We start from the raw sequence: 22,687 nt of genomic DNA on the forward strand, positions 1-22,687 counted from the left end.
AATTGGAATGCTCTTTATTGACATTTGAATGAAACAAGATAGTTGTCTTGTAACGTGTGTTACATGGTTTAGCTACCAGTGTATGTCAGGTCATGCTCATAGGCTGTAGGACTTATTCCAAGAATAAACAATAATTTGACAATAATTATTGTCAAGAGTTTCAAAAAATATTGTAGTGTGATTAAAATGGTTTGCGTTTTCACGGTAGAAAGGTACGCAGCAGTATTTAAAAAAAAAAAAAATCACATAATCGTCAGTGGTGTCAAAACCACACGCTTCCTTTTCGATTAAACTGACACAGAGACACATTAAACATGATATATTGCAGTGCACAGTATACACCAGCAGAGATCATTCATGCTATGGATATGTGTTGTGTGGCATGCTGCCATGTTCAGATAGGTGTTGAGCCAGTCAACACAGATGAAATTTGAACTATTTGCCATTAACAGCTGTTGTTCAGGATGGAACATTCAGCACAACAGGGAATACAGCTGCTCCACAATGCTCTCGTCGACACCCAACGTCTCAATGGCAAAAGACGATTAGGTCAGGAGACGTACTATGTATGTACAATATTAGCACCTTTTTGGCCTTTGTTCTGAAGGACAATGTGTTTGTGAACAACATCTATAATAATGTTGCATAAAGCATAAAGAAATTTTAAAAACATATCCATATGACAAATCATTTCAAGGTTGATATTAGTGGTCTTGTGATTTAATATCAGTTCTAACCTTCAAAATGCTACAATACATTATAAGGAAAAAGCATTGAATTGCAGGTAGTCTAAATAATTACTACTAGACAGCATTGCATGCAACTACAATGTCATGCATGTATGAAAATGTGTTCTCTATTTCATCATAGATACCAACATACACTGTGTACCCTGGTGGAATGTTCGAAAATGAAATGCTGCACAAACCTTACAGCAAAGTATAACTGGGTGACCTCCCTCTTCCATCTATCACCCTTTTCTCTGACTTTTCTTCGACATGTGTTGTAAATTATCTCTGCACCACTGTGACCTGATATCTGTTCATTAGTTTTCACTTTCCCTTCCCTCAGCATTGTGACAGTGGAATCCTCTCCCTTCACTGACTTGTCTGATAGGATTTAGTCCCCGTTATGCTGATGCAATCTGGGCAGCTCAGCAGCTGTGATTCTGACCTGTCTCCTGGTGATATAGCACGTTCCTCCACCCTCAGTGGTCATACGGCAACCAGTCAGCATTCTGCAGCGACATACTGGATTAAAGCAAGGACCGTGCTGCTCACCAGCGTCAACAGCAGCAGCTCCATCACAGTCCTTATTGGCTTTGCAGGAATTTTAATGTCAAGAGAATTTAAGAAATAATATAAAAAAAAAACATTCACGGCGCAGGTAAATATGGCTATGTGGCAGCCCGGGTGAGTGTGTTTTTGTCTGCGTGTGAGCTGACAGGAAAAAAATCTGAGACAGAGCAAGAAAGGCTGCAGGATTGTGGACTAGGCCGGAGAAAGAAAAATACGGGGAATCATTATGCAAGCCACAATTTCCTGACCACAAGCAATTTCTGCACAAATGTATGACATGCATTGCGAAGTATAAGGTGATAGATTTTTCATGGCACCATTTCACTTTTTCCTCTCTGTTCCACTGCCACTTCTACGGGTTGCAAACCAGCCTGACTCATTTTGTACGGTGCAAATCCCCCAAGGAAAGCCTGTGGTCTGCCTCTGGCTTATGGTGAAATGCCACCAGTAGTGAGTGCTACAGCCTCACTTTCAGCTTCCAGGCATTACAGCTACAAAGCCGAGCAAAGCATCCCAGAGGCTTGGGATTGAGGAAATAATGTTAGCTACTCACACACTCAACTTCTACCAGCACAACCAGCCGGTCACATTTGTCAGTAATATGGGAATAGCGTTTGTACATCAGCTCTATGACTGCCGAGAGCGCAGAGAGGTGGATGTAATGTGTTTAAATATGAACATCCTGACATCCTGTCCTCTCAAAACACATACGAGCCTTTATACTGATATATCTTGACATTTCCAGCCCAGCCATTACTGAATAGGTTCATGTAAATACAAATTGTCAAGATGGTTTCTTTGGTGGCCATGCAGGCAGTCGCCTTTTTCTGAAAGAGGAAATACGACTTTCTCTCCAATTCAAAACTCTGAGTGTCCCTTGTTGATTAAATGTCACAGCAATAATGTGACATTATTATGTTCATTCAGACTGGAGTAAAATGGAGGGGGAAAATAACTAATTCCATATTCAGTTGAACAGTAATTGTGTTGGAATATAATTCAGCATTGCATTTAATACAATCAATTTAACATTCATAACGGCAGAGGCTTATTTAGCTGTAGATACAGTGTAATCCTTTATAAATGGTGAATCAATATTAGTGTGTATTACTTTTTACAATACGTTTCATGCAACCTATTGTGCATTTTATCACTAACAAAATAAATTTAAGACACAATACTCCAGAATGGGTGTTATAAAAATAACCTACAATGTCTGTGCCATTTTCACCTGATTGCAGGTTTTGGTTCTTCCACATTATGCATATTACAACAGCAGCCCCCTGCGTCCTGACAGGCTGACAAATGTCAGGGAAACACACTGATTTCATGATGTGTTGTCTATGTAATTATTGCTGAGAGTCAAGAATTAGTTTAAAGGCTCTTCCCAATCATTTGTGACACATGTGAAGGCCTTTAGAAGAACCCACACAACAAGGATTTATTAACGTGTGTCATCGGCAACGTTTAAAAATCACAGCTGAAATAGGAACTACTGCATAAACACAAGTCTTGATCTCGGCAGTGAAGAGTCAGGGAAGCTTTTCTGAAGGCCACACTCGTCAGTCACAATGTTATAATATTTTTTTTTGATAAAAATGACTTTTTGAATAACCGTCTGGAAGCATGTAGTGGTGTGAAAACAAAGTGAGGAAGCAAAATATGCTCTTTTCCATTTGCCTGCCAGAGTGCCACTCCTGGGAGGCGGAGAGGGAATGAGCTAGTGTGTTATTTGAGGCAGGTCAAATAGTTTGAGGTGATGAATGGCTGCAACAGTTCAATTAATGAAGAGGCACAAGGAGGCTAGAAAAGACCAGACAAAGAAAATGCTCCTGCAGAAAGGGATCGTTATAGAGGACCACCGCTTCTCAATTACGAAGGACGTAATTGTGATGTTTTTAATTGAAATTTTAAAAATCCATACAGGCATTGATGTCTCTTTCCTTAAGGCCATAGGCTGGTGAAACCACTTCGATGTAAAAGGTAACAACTTTATAAAATAATCATTGCTGCTAATTCAATATGATAAATGTCAAGAAACCTACATCAGCATTTCCAGTACTTTGTACTCATGTGATCATCCATAAAATATGGAAACTACTGACACAGAAAATAATCACAAAGCTGCACCAAAGGGAAAATACCAGAATCATTCCCACTCTTGGACCTTACAACACCAGACAGTGGCCATCCATGCCACTACACCACATGCGCGCCGTTGAAGCTAATATATGCAAATGCAACAAAGAACCACCTTCAGGCTCTATCTCTCGGGGAAGCCTTTCTTCACCGACCTTCATGAGGTCACTGTAAAGAGTGCGTGTCCGTAACTTCCCATTTTCCCAGCACAAGTGATGACGCACAGTCCGCTGGAAATGATTTTGATGGCAAAGGGGGGAAACGACTGTTTACTACTCGCATTTAATGATGTCTCCAAAACAAGGTCCTGGTCGCTCATGCTTGAAAAGAAAAAGGTAATTACTGGAGTTTTGGGACAATAACATGGCTGTTTACAGGATAATGACAAGTAAAACTGTGGAGCGTACATTAAGCAATTAGAATGCCAATTTTTTTATTGTTATTTTTAGTGCCTCGTTCGGTATTAGTGCCAACAGTGAGTTTTATAACCTGCCAGCTCTATCTATATTTGTCATATATTAACACGAAGCCAATATTGTATCAGAGTATATAGTATGTTGATATGCACATGTAAAAAATACACTGATTGTTGCATATATAGCCCACAGTCTTGTCTAATACTACTTAGTTGGCCCCCTGAGACGAAATGTATATCAATATATTATATAGCCTATTATGCTGTTGGTTAGTTAAAGGGGAAGTACTGTTTTTTACAACCTGGACCTTATTTCTGGCATAAAATACCATTGTTTACTCACCCATATAACAGGTAACTCCGGACTCAACGGAGAATAGCACTAGCGTATCATAACAAAATACTGGTGAAATTAATGAGTTTCACAGCAGATAATGTGTTATTTAGAGGCTGCGTTTCGGTGCCCCAGTCACTCCCACTATATGGATATACGTGGATCTAAATATCGTCCCAATGACTCCAAATGACACCAAAGTTATATGGGTGAGTAAATGACCGTATTTTATGCCAGAAATAAGGTCCAGGTTGTAAAAACGTTAATTCCCTTTTAATTGAGCTAAATGCAATTTATGAAAGATATTTTCTGCCAATATTTTCTACTTCCACATATATTTCCTACATGGTTTCTGTTGTAATTATTCATATTTATTCTCAATTTTACTTTTCCATTAAAACATGAAATGACCATGTTTCACATTAGTGTATTTCCATGAACACAGCAGTTTGGAAGCACCGAGGAGTGACTGTGTTCCCTACTCTGCTAAATGTCTGTTCAGATGCTGCACTTGAAGCACACATGAAGAGGCACTGCATTTCTATGTACTAGACACTAATATGATGCTGTCCATGCCTCAAGGATAGTCTTTTGGCCTTATTCTATATACAAATAACACCTTGGGATAACATTTAAATTGTAGATTTATATCATAATAAATCCAATGTGTCATTTCATTGCATGGCCAAATAAATAAACGCTATCAGATAATAGCCTGGTCCTGCAAACACTCCATTAGACCACAGTGTCTTTTGGTACCTTCATCATCTGTGCTTAATATGCGAGTCATTCTGTTCTGCTTGCTGATTAAACAATTATGCAAATGCATTGAACACATGACAAGGGGGTTTTCAAACACAAATCTCGCTCCTGGTGGGATGTTCTTTCCTTTTCTGTAAAGTCTGTACATTCACTCGGCTGAAATCTCGCGCATAATGGAGCGGACACATGGCAGAAGTGTGGTGGAATTATGTAGTCGCCATTCTTCGATCGTGGTGAGCTGTCAAGCTGAAAATGCATAATGCCTGAATCCCATTAAGAGTGATGGTCTCTTGATGTCAAATCAAACAAGATAATCAGTCATGTGCAACAATGCTTCTATCCTAGAAGATTTAAAGATGAATCACAGTGCTACTGTTGATTTTAAACATTATGACGCACAATAGGAACATGTATATATGTATTCCTAGATTCTATACAACTTCCATAAGCAGCAGTCATATCGATGCCAGATGTTCCCTAGAGCTATAACAGAATGTGCACTGGCAGTTGGTCTAAATTCCCTCTCATCACATCTCCCCCTGCCTCTCCTCTCTCCTCGCCTGCCTCCTCATTGACAGTCGCGTCACATTCTAAACAATCCTCAGGCAATAATTGCCATAAACAAAAAAAAAAAAAAAAAAACACCAAAAAAATCCCTGTTTATCTGGCCGGAACAGCAGTCCCAATGAATGCACGCCACCACGGGGAGAGAGGGGGAAAATGGGAAAGAATGGAACCTTGATATTCCCACAAAAGAATGAAATCAATTTGAACCAAATACATATCTCCCTTTTCTCTCCCTCTGTTTAGCTTTTTTGATGTTTTGGGTAAAAAAAATAAAAAAAATAATGGCTGTCGCACTTTACAGGCTGCGCACCCTGTCTGGTTGATAATTATAGATTAACTTGGCGCTGGCATTATCAGTACCTGGGCAAGTTGTTTCCTAATTATGTGGGGAGAGATAGAAACCTGGTATGTAAAGGAACAGAAACGTCCATAGTGTTTTAAGTGAGGCCTTTAAGTGAGGCCTCTGATAGTCCACAATGTGGTCTATCGCATGATTTTAATTGGGCTATAAAGGGATAGACTAACCCACTAGATTATTAATGCTGCCTATGGAGAGCGTTGCGTGGTTATGGTTGGGCGGTTATGTGTCAGTGGATCACAGCGGCACGTTGTGACGTAATATTACGCCAGCAGAAGAGCTGTGGCAGTTGCTGCTAAAGCAATGCTAAAATAGGATTCAGCAGTTTAGGAAGTAATGAGTCATATTCTCGTAGGTTATGTTTTTATTAAGGGTGCACTGTTCTGACATGTTATCAGAACAGATTTAGAGCTCATGAAGAAGTATTGGCCATGACAGAATTGGCCATCTATGTTAAACACACTTTTCTCTTATACAGTTCCTTTCTACTTCCCACTATAAGCAAGTTTTTAGTATCAAGACCCACCTGGCCTTAAGTTACATTACATATGTTTTACATAAGAGTTTAACACAGTGGGGTATACATTTGTTTTTCTTTTTATGGGGAGGAAAAAAGAAGCCATTAGTATTGACATACTGAACGTCATCCTGGATTTTGATGTCAAGTGCAGCGTGGTATTACCTAAAGCATTTGTGTAACACACCAAGTCATGCAGCGTGCACTACTAGGGTGGGAAATTAGGTTTTTTAAAAATGTGAATCAGCCCCCGTTATATATAAATTATTATTTTGTGTCTGAAATTGAACAAACGCTTTTATTTCTTATCACAATTTTGCCGGTGGCTGGAGCTAATTTCCCACCCCGATCACTACCCATTTTGCGGTTTCGCCGTGTTATTTCACGCAGTTTCGTCACGCACTTATGTGACACGCGAGAAGCTAAAAATGCTTGGCATGACGTGCAAAATGTGCCTGAAGTGACGTGCTATTAAAACGCAACTGGTGGGACTGGTACATCCTGAGATTTTATGGTGTTGGTTAAATCGTTGTAAGCTACAATTTATCCACCTCCTCTACCTAATTATCCTGTTCACGCTCACATCACCTTAACTTGTCCTAGCACACGTGGGTGACCTGCCCAAAATTACACCCTGGACATTATGCCACAGGAACACACTGTCTGACAAACAGGATTACACATGCTGACGAGACACGAGGAATATGGAAAAAAATGACTTTAGGGTGGATGGCAGCTGGGAAACCTCAAGTAAGTTACAGGTTTTTTTCTTTTCTTACATTTGATTAGAAAGTTATCAACACGTTTCACAGTTATGCATTTAAGCAATGATTGCAAGTGTCTTATGTAGACTTAAAGAGCTATTAATGTTAATTTCATCTTTGGTCATTTATGCCCGGGAAAATTTTATTAAGCCAGGTTATAAGTTACCAAATTGGCCAGAGGACTGATGCAGAACTAACAGAACCAGCATTTTATGTTGAACCTCTATGGAACTGCACCACTACAAATAACATGCCAGTAGGTATACAGAGTGGGAGCCAGGAGAGCCCTTTACATGAGAGGCAAAATTACATTTTTTTGACATTTATTTCCCCCACCAGTGTTGCACAAGGCTCGTTTGGTGGTGCCATGGGGCTTGTTGGTTTCCACGGTAGTGATGTTGGGTCCATTAGAAGAGGCTTTCACTTTACTCGTTGAGAAAAAAAAAAGCTGGCCTGTCAAGTTCACAGTGGTGAATTGCTGGGTGTTTTAGGGACAAGCCTCTGAGGGTGGCTTCAAAGTGCACTTTATCACCCTGGGGAGTCAGAGAAAATCACTTAGAGGCACGATTGCTTTTCCCTTTTAGGAAAAGGACTCATGGACAGAGGTGGTGAAGGAAGAACATGAGATTCCATGACACCCAAGTCACTGGCCAGGCCAAAAGGATGCTGTTATATTTAGTTGTATTTTACACACACTGTAGCTCCCCACTGTAATAGATTTTTTTTGGATAGATGGCGTACCTTAGAGAGCCCAGATCCCAAGGTACAGTTGCATAATGTCTTTGTTCAAGTCTTGAAAATTCTTGTATAATGAGATTTAGCATTTCTGAATTAGTCCACACATTTGGCCCTGTCCATGAAATGCATTCACCACACTAACTAGGAGAACGGAGTTGCACAGCTGTATAGGGAAGCGGTGCCATACTGGCAACATTTCCAACTGCTCCCAGGCGATGGGACCTCATTTGGTGGCATCATTAGACCAAGCCCTTGTAGGCCCCATGGAAGAGCAAGATACACTAGTCTGCTGGACTAATCCCAGGGTCAGAGCACTGCTGTGGGAGCATCTGACTGCAAGACACTGATGAATGTCAGGAGACTGAAGCCCACCAGCCATCTGGCAGGCTGAAGACACTGATGGTGGAGTTCCATCGATCTGTGTCATGTTCACAAGCTTGGGGATGTGGCTGACGACAAAGGTTGATCTGTGAAATTTTAACAAAAGGGACGGTGGCCTGTGCGAGTCTGTACTGAATTTAACCCAAATAAGGTTGGGGAAACTGCAAACTAAAGAGTACAGATAACGCTGACACAATAAATAAACAAAAAAGGCAATCAATGGTGCTCAAAATGTACCTCGCTAAAATCCATACATATCAAAATTTAATTGGAGACAGGCCGCATTGAAATCTGAAATGTTGCGTTTGAGTTGGTGTTTTTTCAGACTGGTAGTGTGATAGGTCTTTCGCTGCTTTTTGAATTTAAAAAATATTCCTCTGTTTTAACCCTACCACTTCACTTCTCTTTTATATGTTTGCCTCTCGTACTTCGAGTGGCTTCTTTTCTCATTTCAACCAGAACAGTACATAAAAAATATGCAGCAACAAGACCAGATACTGCAGCGCTCACATTCTGCAGATAATGATCAAGGTTGAGGGCCCAGTCAACATTTTTGCACTGCAATTAATAAAGCTACAGGGAAGAAACTTCTGTTTAATAATGTGTGTTTTGTATGATTGCTGAGAAAGCTCACACAACACACTTAGCACTAAACACACAGTGCTATGAGTTTGATTAACTGTAGCCATGTTGTCAGAGTGGGTTCTTTTAAATCATCATGAGCTAAATTTCCATTGACCTTGGGACACAAGTAAATTAGTATAGGATCATTTTTAAAGAGGCTGATGAGGACAGACGGACTATCTGTTAGATCAACCCCATGTCTCCTATTGGTTGTTAAGATAGGTTAAAACATAACAGTTTCAAATATGCATTCACAAATCAAAGCCGGTGTAGTGAATAGAAACTGTATCAAACCAAACCCACGAATACATCCCAAATAAATGTTTAATTAATCAAAATGCATATGATAACAAAAATCCAAAACGTGTAACTGTAATATGCGTGTGTGCAAATCACAAAATTAGTGTATCATCTGTTTTCATGAGCAAAAATAAGCTCTTTGTCCCTCATATTGGATCACCGTCATTGTGTTGCTGGATCATTTCGGGCCTCATAGGGAGAGGAGACTTGGAAGGCGGAGAGGAAAACATTAGCTTCTCAGCATGAGTGAGCGGACTGGCGGGGGAATTCAGGGAGGAGGAAAATGTCTTTTTTTGTGTGTAAACCATATAATCTTTTGTGTTGTGAAACATCTTCTCAAATCAGGATATTGTTTTCAGGAATGCTGCGCATGAATGAATGCACGGCGATGTGTGGCAGTCACATCAGTTATGTCAAACAGTAAATCCATATTCAAGCGCCTGGCTTTGCTGCTCTTTTATTATGACGGTGACAACGTTGTCGACATCAAGAGTTTATGTCATTCCATTTAGATAAATAAGGATAGATTGAATAGTGGGTGTTTTATCACTAAACACAAAGAGACATTAAAGAACTAAATACCGACCGTGAGGTTGCCCTATGCACATTCTGCACACCTGAATAAGAGAAACTTACTCAGTGTACCTGCAGGTGGCAGTAGTCTGTATTCATTCATTCATTCATTATCTGTAACCGCTTGTCCTCTGGAGGGTCGGGCAGGGGGCTGGAGCCTATCCCAGCAGTCATCGGGCGAGAGGCGGGGGACACCCTGGACAGGTCTCCAGTCTATCACAGGGCTAACACAGAGAGACAGACAACCATTCACACTCCGGCCAATTTAGAATTACCAATAAACCTAATGAACATGTCTTTGTACGGTGGGAGGAAGAACCCACGCAGGCACAGGGAGAACATACAAACTCTGCACAGAAAGACCCTAGTTGGGCGGTGGATTCGAACCCAGAACCTTAGTCTGTATTCGTCGTTCAGCATGGGAAACCAGAGGAGCTAGGATTAGCTAGGAATCTAGGAAATGCTACAAACTGTGGACAGAGCTGACCTCTCTGAAATGATGCCGATCAGTCGGTTTATATTTTATTAATTCCATATACAGTAGTTATGCCATTGAGAAAGTGTTTACGCATTAAGGAATGAAGATAAAAAACAGGAATAAAAGTTATTTGTCTACTTCCGCCACTTCTGCTGCTCTGGTTCACTGCGCAGAACAGCTAATCAGAAAGTTATCATCGCTGCCAAATCGTCATTCTGCAAAGCTGTCGACAGGGATCCGACTGGTGCCAAAGGTGCAGGACACACCACCAAAACTAGGTTCATAGACGCACACTGGTGCCCTGACAAAAGCTAAGCTTGGTGTGTCACGTCCCTAAGATTTGCTGCAAGGTTTTCAGTCTAATTAATAAGACACAGGAAAAAGAGTCTGTTTTCATCTGGAACTGAAACTTTTAATTACAACCAATCAATCATTTTGATAAACAAATGAGAACAGATGGTAAGTGATATTTTGGTAAACTGTATGACACTGAACTGAATATACTGGATACTGAATACTGAATACTGGATATATGAACTGAATATATCTTATTACAGGTGTAATGGAATATTTTGCATATATCTACATGTACTTATAATTTGAAATGTGTCTGAACTATGTAGAACCCAGACATCCTTGTGTTACTGCCTTGAGTCTGCGTCACAGTTATATCTGTAAGGCTGAGGAGCAATGTGAAAAATGTGACCTTCAGCAGATAGGGGGTATAAAGTGCACCTATTTTGTGAACTCACTGCTCGTTTGCCGCTCTCAATGCTTGATGCTTTGTCTGTGCTGAGAGCCCATCTGCAGATGTTAGATTAAACACACTGAGAGACCACAGTGCTCGATATCTCATTTTCCGACAGAAATTTCCACCACGCGTGTACATCCGTTTTTAGAGTCAGCCCTTCATGAAGAATTCGCGGATGTACTACACTTGTACATCCTAATCACGACGCGACCGCAAACATTTAGACTTGCCAAGCAGGAAGGACACAGGTGTCAGTAATAACCGTGTGTCTGCTGTGTCCCAGTAAGCCATGACAGTGTGACAGCGAGCCAGCATGTGCAACACGAGGACGCAAAACCTGAAACAGCCAAATGACATTCAGCCATCTTCTCAAACGGTGTGCTCCCATGTGTACCAGATAAAACAGGGAAGAAGAATGAGCAGGGACATATCAGTCGCCCAGGGTTTTATAATTAAACGTCTCATTTTTGTTTTGGTTTTTTTCTGCATAGACAATTTGTTGAGTTGTTGGAGAAGCTCCTGATTGAAACATCAGTACTACTGGTGGCCCTGAAGCGCATGTGACTAACAAGGAATTTGCATAAAACAAATGAATTAACTACAAAGACTTGCCAGATAGCTGGATGATCAAGGGCACAGTGAGCAAACCAGAACTGAATGTACAACAAAACCGAGCCCCAACCCACCAATTTGACAGCACAAAGGAGCACACAAAAACAATAAAGTGATGTTTTACTCACCATGAAATAGCTAAAGAGGGGAAGCTTGGTGTGAACTCATCTCACATTCTTATATTTGCCTTCATTAATGAGCTTGCTGATAAAAAAATAAAAAAAAAAGTTGCAAAGGGTTATGCTTGGACTGCAGGCCAGGAACCATTACTAGCTTTACGTGGCTGCAATATAGCACTTTTCTTCATATCCATATAAATGCTCCCTTTTTGTGGCATTCAAAGTGGAAATTGTCTTAAGAGTTGCCACACGGAGGCAGGAAATTTGTATTGCGTCTGACAATAAGTTAATATATTTTTATTTAGCCATATAGAGGGGTATTTTTTTACAGTCTGCGTCAATATTGCTAGCAGGTTTGTCTTCAATATGGACGCACTGGCTTGATAAACCTCTCAGTCCTGTTACTCCATCTACAGAAACACTTCTGACAAGGCACACTGAAGAAACAAGAAGTGCATGCCATTATATTAAAAAAAAAAAAAAAAAATCCAAAACATCTACACTCGCCCAAAGGCAGGGTGAGGAAAATCTTATTTGAAGCCTACTGCAATCCAGGGGTCTGCTGGGGCCCCATTGGATTTCAAAGGATTGTAAACTGGGTTACCAGCAATTGATGCAAAGGTACAGATTTTCATACAGTGGCACTAAAAACAGTCAAAACACAGCAAACATGCCACAACTACTACGGAATGAGGCCGCAATGGGCTAAAGGTTTGTTTAATGGATTTAAAAAAAAAAACAGTGGGAGCCTTCGACTTCCAGCTGATGAGGCAAACCTGCAGGCAAAACAACAGTAGGAACATCTGTCTGTGGCTAATGTGTTACTGTGTTTAGACTTTTCATGGGCGTTCATGGTAAAAACAGAGGGAAGAGCACGCGGATCTCAAAGCAAAGCAAATGCCCCATCCGGAAAAATGCCGTACTGTACAGCAGTGCCTCATTCAACACCAGCAAAAGGCTCATAAACCAGCCTGGGAGATAAACACAGACGTGCTGCGTGCAATTTACAAAACCACATTACCTGAATCCTGGCCAAGAAAGTTAAGCTGTATCGTGCGGCGTATCAAAAATTAGGGAAAAATAGAAATAACAGATTCTAACAGAAAGTAGCACATTTAAAAATATATTTCAGCCTTTTTGTCTAACTAGATTACAGTTTACTTATGTCAGCCTCGACCCAATCATTTCTTCCATGATAAACAACAAAGTAATAAGCAAAGATTAATATATGCATTCTATCCACCAGTGATAAACATTACCTTAAAGGAACATCAAAACAGCTTGAACCACAGTACCCTCACTGTCTGTGAAGCAGCTAAAAGTAGCAGCAAAGCACTTTTCTTTCTCTTAAGAGTCATTACATACAAGGATTAGAGGACAAATTCCAGGAAAAGCATTAGCAATTAGAAGTCCAGCAGCCGTCAAGGTATGTAATTATAGGCAATGTGTGTGATTAGGGTAAGAGGTTCAATAAATTACATTAACATACTTTTTAAATCACAAGGGAGAGTCTACAAGAACCCTAAAAGAGGCAGAACGAATGCATTGATTTCCTTTCCCCCACTGGAAATTTATTTGGTGGCTGCTGAGCAATGAGTGCCATTGCCGTGCTCAATTTCCTGACACAAACAGTTGAGGCTCTAAAGAGTAAGTGGGTGCTCTGCAGAAAATGTGACGCGATTTTTTTTTGTTTTGTTCAAAGCTCTAGACCTTTCATCATCGGCTGTTTTTTTTCTGAATATTTCTGCAGTTTTCTGTATAAGCAAAAAGCATGTTTTATTATCTTACAACGTTATGCACTGAAATGAGAGAAAAATGCAGATTCTGTCTTATTTTCTTGCCATCTTTTATCTAGTTTGTCTCATTAGTCTAAGATAAAAAAAAAAAAAACTATATACCACCATGTTGGGTGATACCCAGTTAACAAGGCATGGTGTTTTATGTACTGGCTCAGTAGTCTCACTAATGAATTTGATGAAGTTTGTTGATTAAGCAAATACAACTTTCTGACAAGAGAACACTTATCGATGGGACAGACTGATAAAGTCTGAATGCTGATTAAGTAAAATTGTCTTCATGTTTGGGCTTAGTTGATGCAGCTGAACGGCTCCAAACACTTGATGTCAAAGTATGTCCGTGTATGTGTGTGTTTGATGCACAGTTGCCTGGCAGAACCTGAAACGCAGCTGTTGGCTTTAATCGACTTTTCGGATAGGGAAGATTTTCCAGTCCAGGGACGCACACCTTCAAATCGGCTCAGAAGCTTGCTGGCAGCGAAGGGAGCCCCATCTCCATGGTCAAATGGCACCTTTCAACCCGTCTGCTGACGGGTTGGCTACAGGAAGAGGCTCAGGGTCCAGGGGAAGGGGCTGGCAGCGCCGGCGCGGCAGTCTTTTACGGTAGAAGAACCTAATTGCACACGGCATCTCCAAACCCTACGGAGCTGGCAGCTGTCCATGCCTTTCCCTTGAGCTGGCTTAGAGGAGTGCATCTCTCGTGTGAAAATCATGCTGGAAGCACAAACCAAGGGTTTTCACAAAACTTCACCTGAAGTTTGATTCTGTAAACGGTGTCTTTTTCTCTGTTCCAAATTCAGCTTCCTTTGCAAACTGTCTGGCAATGAAAAGGCCTCAGTGAATAGGTTTCAAATCTCATCTAAAGGATAAGTAACAATGACGAACAAAAGTCTGAGATTATGTGGAGAAAGTAAGGTTAGCTTCACAAGTCTGTGAATAATTAAGTGATTGTGAGTGTCTCTGGCCTGGAGCTGTGTGCTTCTGACATGCAGAGCTCCATACTACTCGTTTTTGGTCTTCGTCTCATCAACCTGGCCAGTGTTCATTGCCTGTAGTTATCCATTCCTACCTGAATGCATCATTCTTCAACCTGCCTATATACCTCTTACACTCAGTGTCTGTATGCTTGTATGACAGATGTCTCTCGTTCCTCCTGCTGCTCTCCTCTCACTGTTTCCACCCGGCCGGCCTCAAGCAGAAAGGTCTCTCCACATGAGCCGGGTTGTGCTCAAGGTTTCTTCCTGTTAAAAGGGACTTTGCAGTGCTTGCTGTGGGGGTCTCAGGCCAGGTTTTGAAAAGTGTCTTGAGACAATTTGCATTGTCGCTACATAAATAAAATTGAACTGAACTGAGAAAACAAAAACAACAATTTAGTTTAATTGGGATATATTATATTAAACATGTATACCTGTTTAACTAATACTCCCTGCTCACACAGGTAAACTGATCATCCTATACATGGTGTTGCCATCGCCAAACTATTGGCATTCCCGATAGCTGTGTATTTTCACTTTTCGACCACATCACCCCCTGTTGTTCATCCTCCAGCTGTCTGGTATGCGGGACCTGGTGCTCCTGTCAACTGCTTGGAATAGCAGTTTAAGTGGAGTGTTAGAGCCCACGGCAAAATGGTTTCCATTCTTCAGGAGGAAAGCATGCAGCACATGGCATCATTAAGCGGATGAGACCCTCAAGGTGATGTAGGCAGTCTCCATGATACTTCTCAGTACCATCAATTCTACTTATGGAACCACTTACCTCCCAATGGACCCGTAATCTATTTTTAATATTTGCCAGATAAGTGCACTCACAGACATTCTTAAATGAAAGGCTGCTTTTTTATCATTAGTCACTTAAAATAAAAAAAATAAAAAAGAGACACATGTTCTCTTCGAAGTAGTACATTGGTCCCGGGAACTAAGTGTATCCAAGGACTTTCTATGTCTTTTCATTCATTCTCTTGCCCTGCTGTGATGACATGTATGTTAGCAGATGGAAGAGATAATGTGAAACACATAAACACATAAAAATGGGAAAGAACAAGGTCAGCATCCAGCTCATAATGGATGTGGTGCCTTATTTAATTGTATCATAGTATTATGTCCACAGTAAGGACTGAATACTGTTTCATCCCAGCTTTAAAACCACTGTCAGTGTGGATAATAAGACAATAGTTAACGTACACATGAGCCGTATGTGACCAATTTCTTTTACTAGAACTAAAGGCTATGCATTGCCAACAACAGTCACAGTAAAGAGAAGAATTTAACCTCGCTGAAACGTAACCATATATAGAACTAATGCGCCATTACCTCCAGCAAGTCTTTCTGTGTGTGTATAATAGGAGTAGAAAAAGTATTTAACTCATGTCAAGTTTATATTTTGAGTTAAGTCTGGTGTCTCCAGAACCCCAAAGAGGACATAAGTGTGTCCTGCAACAAAAAGATGTGTTAATGTAAGATTAAAGTGTCAGTGTATCGATGGGCATGGAGGAATCTTTAAAAGTAATTAACCGATCTGCAAACATAAATATAAATGTCCTTATATCGCTTTTCTGTGTGTTACACTTGAATATTTTGTAAAGGCTAATAGAGATGTCGGCAAGAAAAGTTGTGAAAGTGAGACACAATGCTCACCAAATGAACCAGACGATATGACGGAGTTCCTGAACACATCGCTGCTCACTATTATCAGACGCCTCCGCCGCTCTCCTCCCTCTAATCAGAGCTCTTGACTGAGTGCAGATGTCATAATTATTAATCTGCTCAGACGAGCCACTGATGATTGATGAGAGGCACATCCTAATCAATGGCGAATGCATGATAAGTGTTTACTGTGAAGACTGTGGCAGCAGCGCCTCAGGTGGAGTGGCTTTTCTCCTCATTATACCACCACCACGGCACAAGCAAAGAACTCGCTGACACTTAGAGCTGATCTTTAATCAGGGATTATCTGGCACTTGACATTATTTTTGAGAATATGTTATTCCGCCAGATGCTTTGAACCTCAGACAGGAAAACAAATGAGTTATTTCTCCCTCACTGGATTTGATGGGAATATTTCATCAGTGTTTTGGATGCCTGCAAGGCAATGCTCTTCCAGGCTTGTGTGTTTATGGATGCACTCACAGCACTCTGGGTTCAGACTTTAATTGAGACTTTCTGTAATTTTGTTTTGGACTTTGCTGATAACAGAACCTTCTGTTACATTCTTCCGTCAAGGTTTATATCCAATTTTTGCCTGAACATTAGTTTAGTTGGTTTCGTGTTCATTAAATCTGGGAATCACAAGACCTTAGTGCTGTGAAAAGGGAAAAAGCAAACACTGTCTCCACAAATCTCAGCAAGAGCTTTCAGACTCTGACATTCCTAGCTAAGGGCTCAGTGCAGAGGCACACAAAGCACAAGCATTTGCTGGCCCAGAATGCAAATACCTTTCGTAAAAACCAGCACTCAGGCTTGTTTGGAACTGCTCAAGACCCTTTGAGGATGAGAGAGAAAGAGGTGGATTTTTCGGTGAGATTGTCTCGGTAAAGCCTCCGTCAATCACTCCCCGGGGAGAATGGTTGGATGGAGAGACGGGGGCTAGACGGCTGTGGCTTTCTGTGCACATCCTGGCGCTGAGACCTGCTCTTTGTTTCAGCCAGTACAGCAGTGCCAGCAGGACAGGGTCTTGTCATATCCACCAAAACCAACTGTCATAATTAAGCTGCACATTGGCTAACATCAAGATCATCTTTGCTACTGCTTGGTGTGATTTGCCCCAAAGGCATGTATATGTTACATGGCTTAAATCTGAGTGAATTAATATAAGAATCAAAGCTAAGACAAGTGCTTGAATGAATAATAAACACCTCCATGTGTAATGAATGAAATCCATCAGGATACTGAAATCAAACATTTACTCAAATCCACACATCTCACTTAATCTCCAGGAACTGTTACTGTTGTGGAGTGATTACACTTCACGTACTGCTTTAAAGCGCAACAAAGAGAGCAAAGAAAAGTAGCATCAGCTTGCTCTGCCTGTAGCACAATGGAATCCGATTACAGACAATCCTTAGATGGCAGTATTCAACCATAGCAGAACAACAGGAATCTGCTGTAGAGAGGGAGAATCTGTAAGCTTCTCAAAGGTCAGACTCTCTTCCTTTACAACCACAAACCGCTTTTCAGAAAAGAACAATGTGTAAACATAAGCCTTAATGTAAATGAATCACGACAGATGTACAGGGTTTACAGGAAGTGATTCTTATGCACTCAATACTCAGTTTAATACCGAAACCATAATAACAAGTATGGCAGCATGCAGTCACTTTGTTCTTACTGCCATAAGAACAAACAGATCTAATGACAACAGTCACCTTGTGTATTCCGAGCTTGTATCAGTGCAAGGTGCTGCAGGGAGAATTCCCCGGCTGGCGATTCTGTCAGTTTGAGATTAAATTGGATTCCTGTTTATTATGTTTTCCCTGAGAAGAGGGTACATGGACACTGTGGCACCGCTGGGATGCATCTATCAGATGAAGCCCTACGTTGGGAGATGGTCTGGTCTGTTAATGTGCTCGTAACATAATGTTTGGGGGCCAGCATTCCCGGCAGAACTAAAAGGAAACCACACACAGAAATTACATTCACACGTTATATTGACAAAGAGGCCTCATAAATTTTACACACCAGTCAATCATCATCAGTTTAATTTTACAGGTCTTCAGGAGTATATGTGGAAAGAAGTCGCCTGCCAAATCCCAAGTCTCGTGAGAGATGAGTACTACGAGTGTGAAAATGGAAAAAAATCTGGGGGTGGCAAGTCAGAGACATGCTCTCTCCTCATCCCTGCTGGAGGCATAGGCTTGAGGGACATTAACCGCTGCCAGCTTATCATACCTGAATGTCACAGCTGAGATGCACTGCAGGTAACACTGGTGCCCAGTTTTGACAAGGAAAAAGGATTCAAGCAATGAAAAAAGAGGTCGTCTTCAGTCCTCAACGATTCAGATAATGTTGTAGAAGTGCATTTCTACATTAGTGGAGCACTCTAAAAAGTGCCAACAACCAAGTCGAAGGAGATCAGACAACACCACGAGAACAAATGTCAAACCATCCATGAGCAGCCTGCAGCTTACTATTAAAATCAAATGTAAATGGCATACAGAATGTAACATCTCATGCACAATCCTCAACATGTGGCATGCTAACTACGGGCCGTAAGGACCATATTCACAACTACTCATGATGGTAACACTGCCCGGAGCTAAGCCTTCCAATGAACTGGTAGTAGTACATCTGTGCTGCAAGTGGTAGAAGAGTAATATTGAAGCTGAGTCTCCATGCTGGAGTTCCTTTCATTACGGATTGCTATTGCTGGAGTCTGTGTTCCTCTCAGTGCACAGAGGGTGCAGTGTGAGAGATGATGGGAAGCTTGAAAATTTGATGATAAAGAAGCAGGCAGAAACAAATGTCAATTATTGAGTAGATGTTTATGTGTTCATACAGAGACAAATGAAGCAGTGTCCGTGGGTAGAAATGATGATATCAAGAAATATCACAGTTGTAGGGGATTGTGATTTGTAGCATCCGAAAATGTTAGTTTTTCCTTTAGTTTATAATCTGTATGCATCCAGTAGAATATTATCAGAACAAGAACAATTAGCAAATTGTGCTGGATTGACTATTAAAGGTCTCACATGTAATCCATGCTGCCTGGTAGATGTGTTGTATATAACCTCATGTTTTTTCTTTTGTTTAAAAAGAGCACTGTGTGTCTCTGGGGTACAGCTTCAAAATCTGTCCTCTTGTCCCACTAGCTGTTCCAGGGAATCCAGATAAGGGCGTTCTAGATGATTGTATTGCAATCTATCTACTTTCAAACAACAAAAATGGTTACTTCTTATGTGAGTGCAGAAGATGTCATAGATTAGGATTTGTTTTACAGTGGACTTGGATACAGGTATTCATTTGGGGAGATTTTTTTTTTGCCAGGAATTTCTGCCTTACAATAGACAATAACATTTCACTACTCATTTAGGCAAGGATGTGTTAAAGACCTTCTTCATGAAAACCAAGACCAACAAGACAAAGAGCGTGGATAAGCATCAAGTGACTTATGCTATTTTTTTATCATGTAACTCTATGAGTGGCCAGCAGAGTAATAGTTACAGGCTAGGGTCGTGATGCACTGCAAAGTTCAGAACAGGGCTTGTTGCGCTAATATAGTGCTCAATTCATCCATGTTTTTGTGTGTGCGTGTGTGTGTTTTCGTTTTAGTCAAAACTAACTCTATTTGACAGCCAGCCACCATCCTGAGTTTGAAATTTCCAGACCCGTTGCTCGCACGCAATGCCTCCTGCAACACATGGTCAGTGCAGTAATCTGTGGGAACTCTGTCAATATAGCATACACAAAGGAAGTTATTGCTTCAACTGGCTACAATTACCATCAAGACTGATTGGATTGGATTCACATAAAAGTGGTAAATGTTTCCTTTTAATGGACTACATGAGCGGAAAGCAAAGACCACCGTCATAATCCATAATGATTTCTTTCTTTTAAAAAGCCGGATGAGCATGATAAGCCAGTATGTCAGCAGGGAGAGCTCAATCACTATTCAAGGCTAATATTTTGACTGAACATGTGCACAAATATGAATTTCATCTGAGTGAATATTATGTGCTTTCAGCGTGCCCAGCCTGTTTGCAATCTGATGTTGAAGTAGCGGTGGGAGCGGGGACATATTGACCCAGTAAGCCAAACTGCTATTACATTAAGCTGGACAGCGTCACTAGAGAAGGCAACAAACACAATCTAAGCAGTACGCATAAATATCTCATTTGACTTGATGCAACATCCGAGTAATTCCACAGTTTCTGCTCTGATGGTGATTGCTAAGGAGTCTTGGCAGAGGTAGGGAAGTCAAAATAATTAAATCAGAGCATCACATATGCCATGGTCCATACACTTGTCTGTTATTCATGAGACCCCCCCCATTTTTTTTTTTTTTTTTGCTTGTGCATGGGCTGTTTGGCCTCTGTCTGGTTCAGTTGGCAGATGGGGAATTTGGATCAGTACCATTTAAATATAAATATTTCATTTTAAAACCATTCAGTTGGTTTTAAATATTATATATTGCATTATACAAGCAAAATGTGGTTGTCTGAGTTTGGTAGGCTCATTGTGGCTTGAAGCTTGTTCTGACTGCTCTGCCAGAGCGAGGACAAACTGAAATCTCTAACAAAATTGGCAGAATGCAGCAGTTCTGACTGGAGAGGATTAGAGTTTGAAAACTACCGTGGGTGCATCAATTCTATATAATATTTTATTTTCAACGATTTACTGTATGTTCAAATCACTGTGGGGCTTCAAAGTGTTTGTGTACTTGACAAAGATAGTTTTATATGACGACTTTTGTGTTCATGCTTTTACACTGACAAGATCCCATCTTGCTTTGTAGTATTTAAAAAAGAAAATCATTAAATATATATAACAGATCTGGTCTTACAACCCAAGGAGATTGAGAGCACTCATGCGTATATCATGTGTATATATGTTTCTCCTTACACAAATGTGAGGTCTACAAAAATGTCCCTGCTTTCTACATGTTTCCTTTACAGAAGAGGATAAAGACAAATGTAATCCTGTTGATGTCCCCCTGTAGACGAAGGTGTTCCATAAATCATGCAGCATCACCCCTGGCTTGTTCCAACTCCTCTTTAATGGAGGACTGCTCACAAGGCCCAATTAAAAGAACCCACACGGCCCAGATTGAGAGTTTGATATGTGAATTATTTAACAAGGTGCATAAATATGACTCATTGCTTTTAACAAGGTGTAAGAACATGAATTATGAGCATGATCTCATTTTCTCTCTCTGTGGGGGACTTGTAAAGTGAAGAATTAGAAAAGCTTAGGGATATCAAATTGCTTTGGATGTTATTTGGAATGCTGATTTAGATTTAGACAATCTGACAATCATAAAAAAAAATCGTAAAAGCATTTGCATTAAGCTCTTTAGTTGTTGCATGAATCACATTTAAAGTGGTAATACGCCCCATTAACAAGCATGGGATTGTTTTTCCCCTGAGGTCTATGGAGCTTTATAACTACTTACTAACTACCTAACTAGTTCACTGTGTACTCTGATAATTCATTTGCGTCGCTCTAAGTGTTGTTGTCAGCCGCAGAAGTCAGCAGTTTTCAGTGGAGTTTAACAGGTCCAGCACTAAACAGCAGCCAGCAGACAGGCAGGGTAGCAACTAGGTATACGCAGTGGTACATTAAGTGGCTAATGTCTTCTTTTTGAACTTTAGCTGCAATTATCTCTGTGATATTTCACATAGTGGTTGGTGGAGACCAAAAACGGAGCTTAGAGAAGAGTAGCATTTAAAAACATCAAGGATATATTTAGGTTTTCTGCAGCTCCCAAGTTGGCAAATCAGTCTGGTTGACATTCATTCATTCATTCATTTTCTGTAACCGTTTGCAGGGGGGCTGGAGCCTATCCCAACTGTCACTGAGTGAGAGGCAGGGTACACCCTGGACAGGTCTCCAGTCTATCACAGGGCTAACACAGAGAGACAGACAACCATTCACACTCCGACCAATTTAGAATTACCAATTAACCTAATGAGCATGTCTTTGGACGGTGGGAGGAAGCCGGAGTACCTGGAGAGAACCCACGTAGACACAGGGAGAACATGCAAACTCCACACAGAAAGGCCCCAGAAGGAATCGAACCCAGAACCTTCTTGGCGTGAGGCATCAGTACTAACCACCACTGTGCCACGTGTGATGGTTGACAATGAAGACAATTTTATAGCAAAAACAAAATGTCTACTCACGTGACATCATCAGTGACAATGTAAATGCTGGTGAATGTTTTTATCTGCATTTATCTCTAAAAAAGATACTTTTACTACTGATAGACATTTGAATACAATTACATATCCATGCATAATTTCTGTTGAACAGGAATAGTATTGCTGGTATTCTTGTCCAGGGTTTCTCATCAAATCCAACACAGATGCCTACACAATGCTATCTTGCTTGTTCAGTGTGCAAGGGAAAGATTTCTACCAGTCTAAGCACATTTAATCAACTTAAACAAGAGGACTCCTGTCTCTAGAGGTAAATTATCTATTTTATATTAATAATATATCTATAATC

This window comes from Chelon labrosus, assembly GCF_963514085.1.
Source record: "Chelon labrosus genome assembly, chromosome: 12".
Taxonomy (NCBI): Eukaryota; Metazoa; Chordata; class Actinopteri; order Mugiliformes; family Mugilidae; genus Chelon; species Chelon labrosus.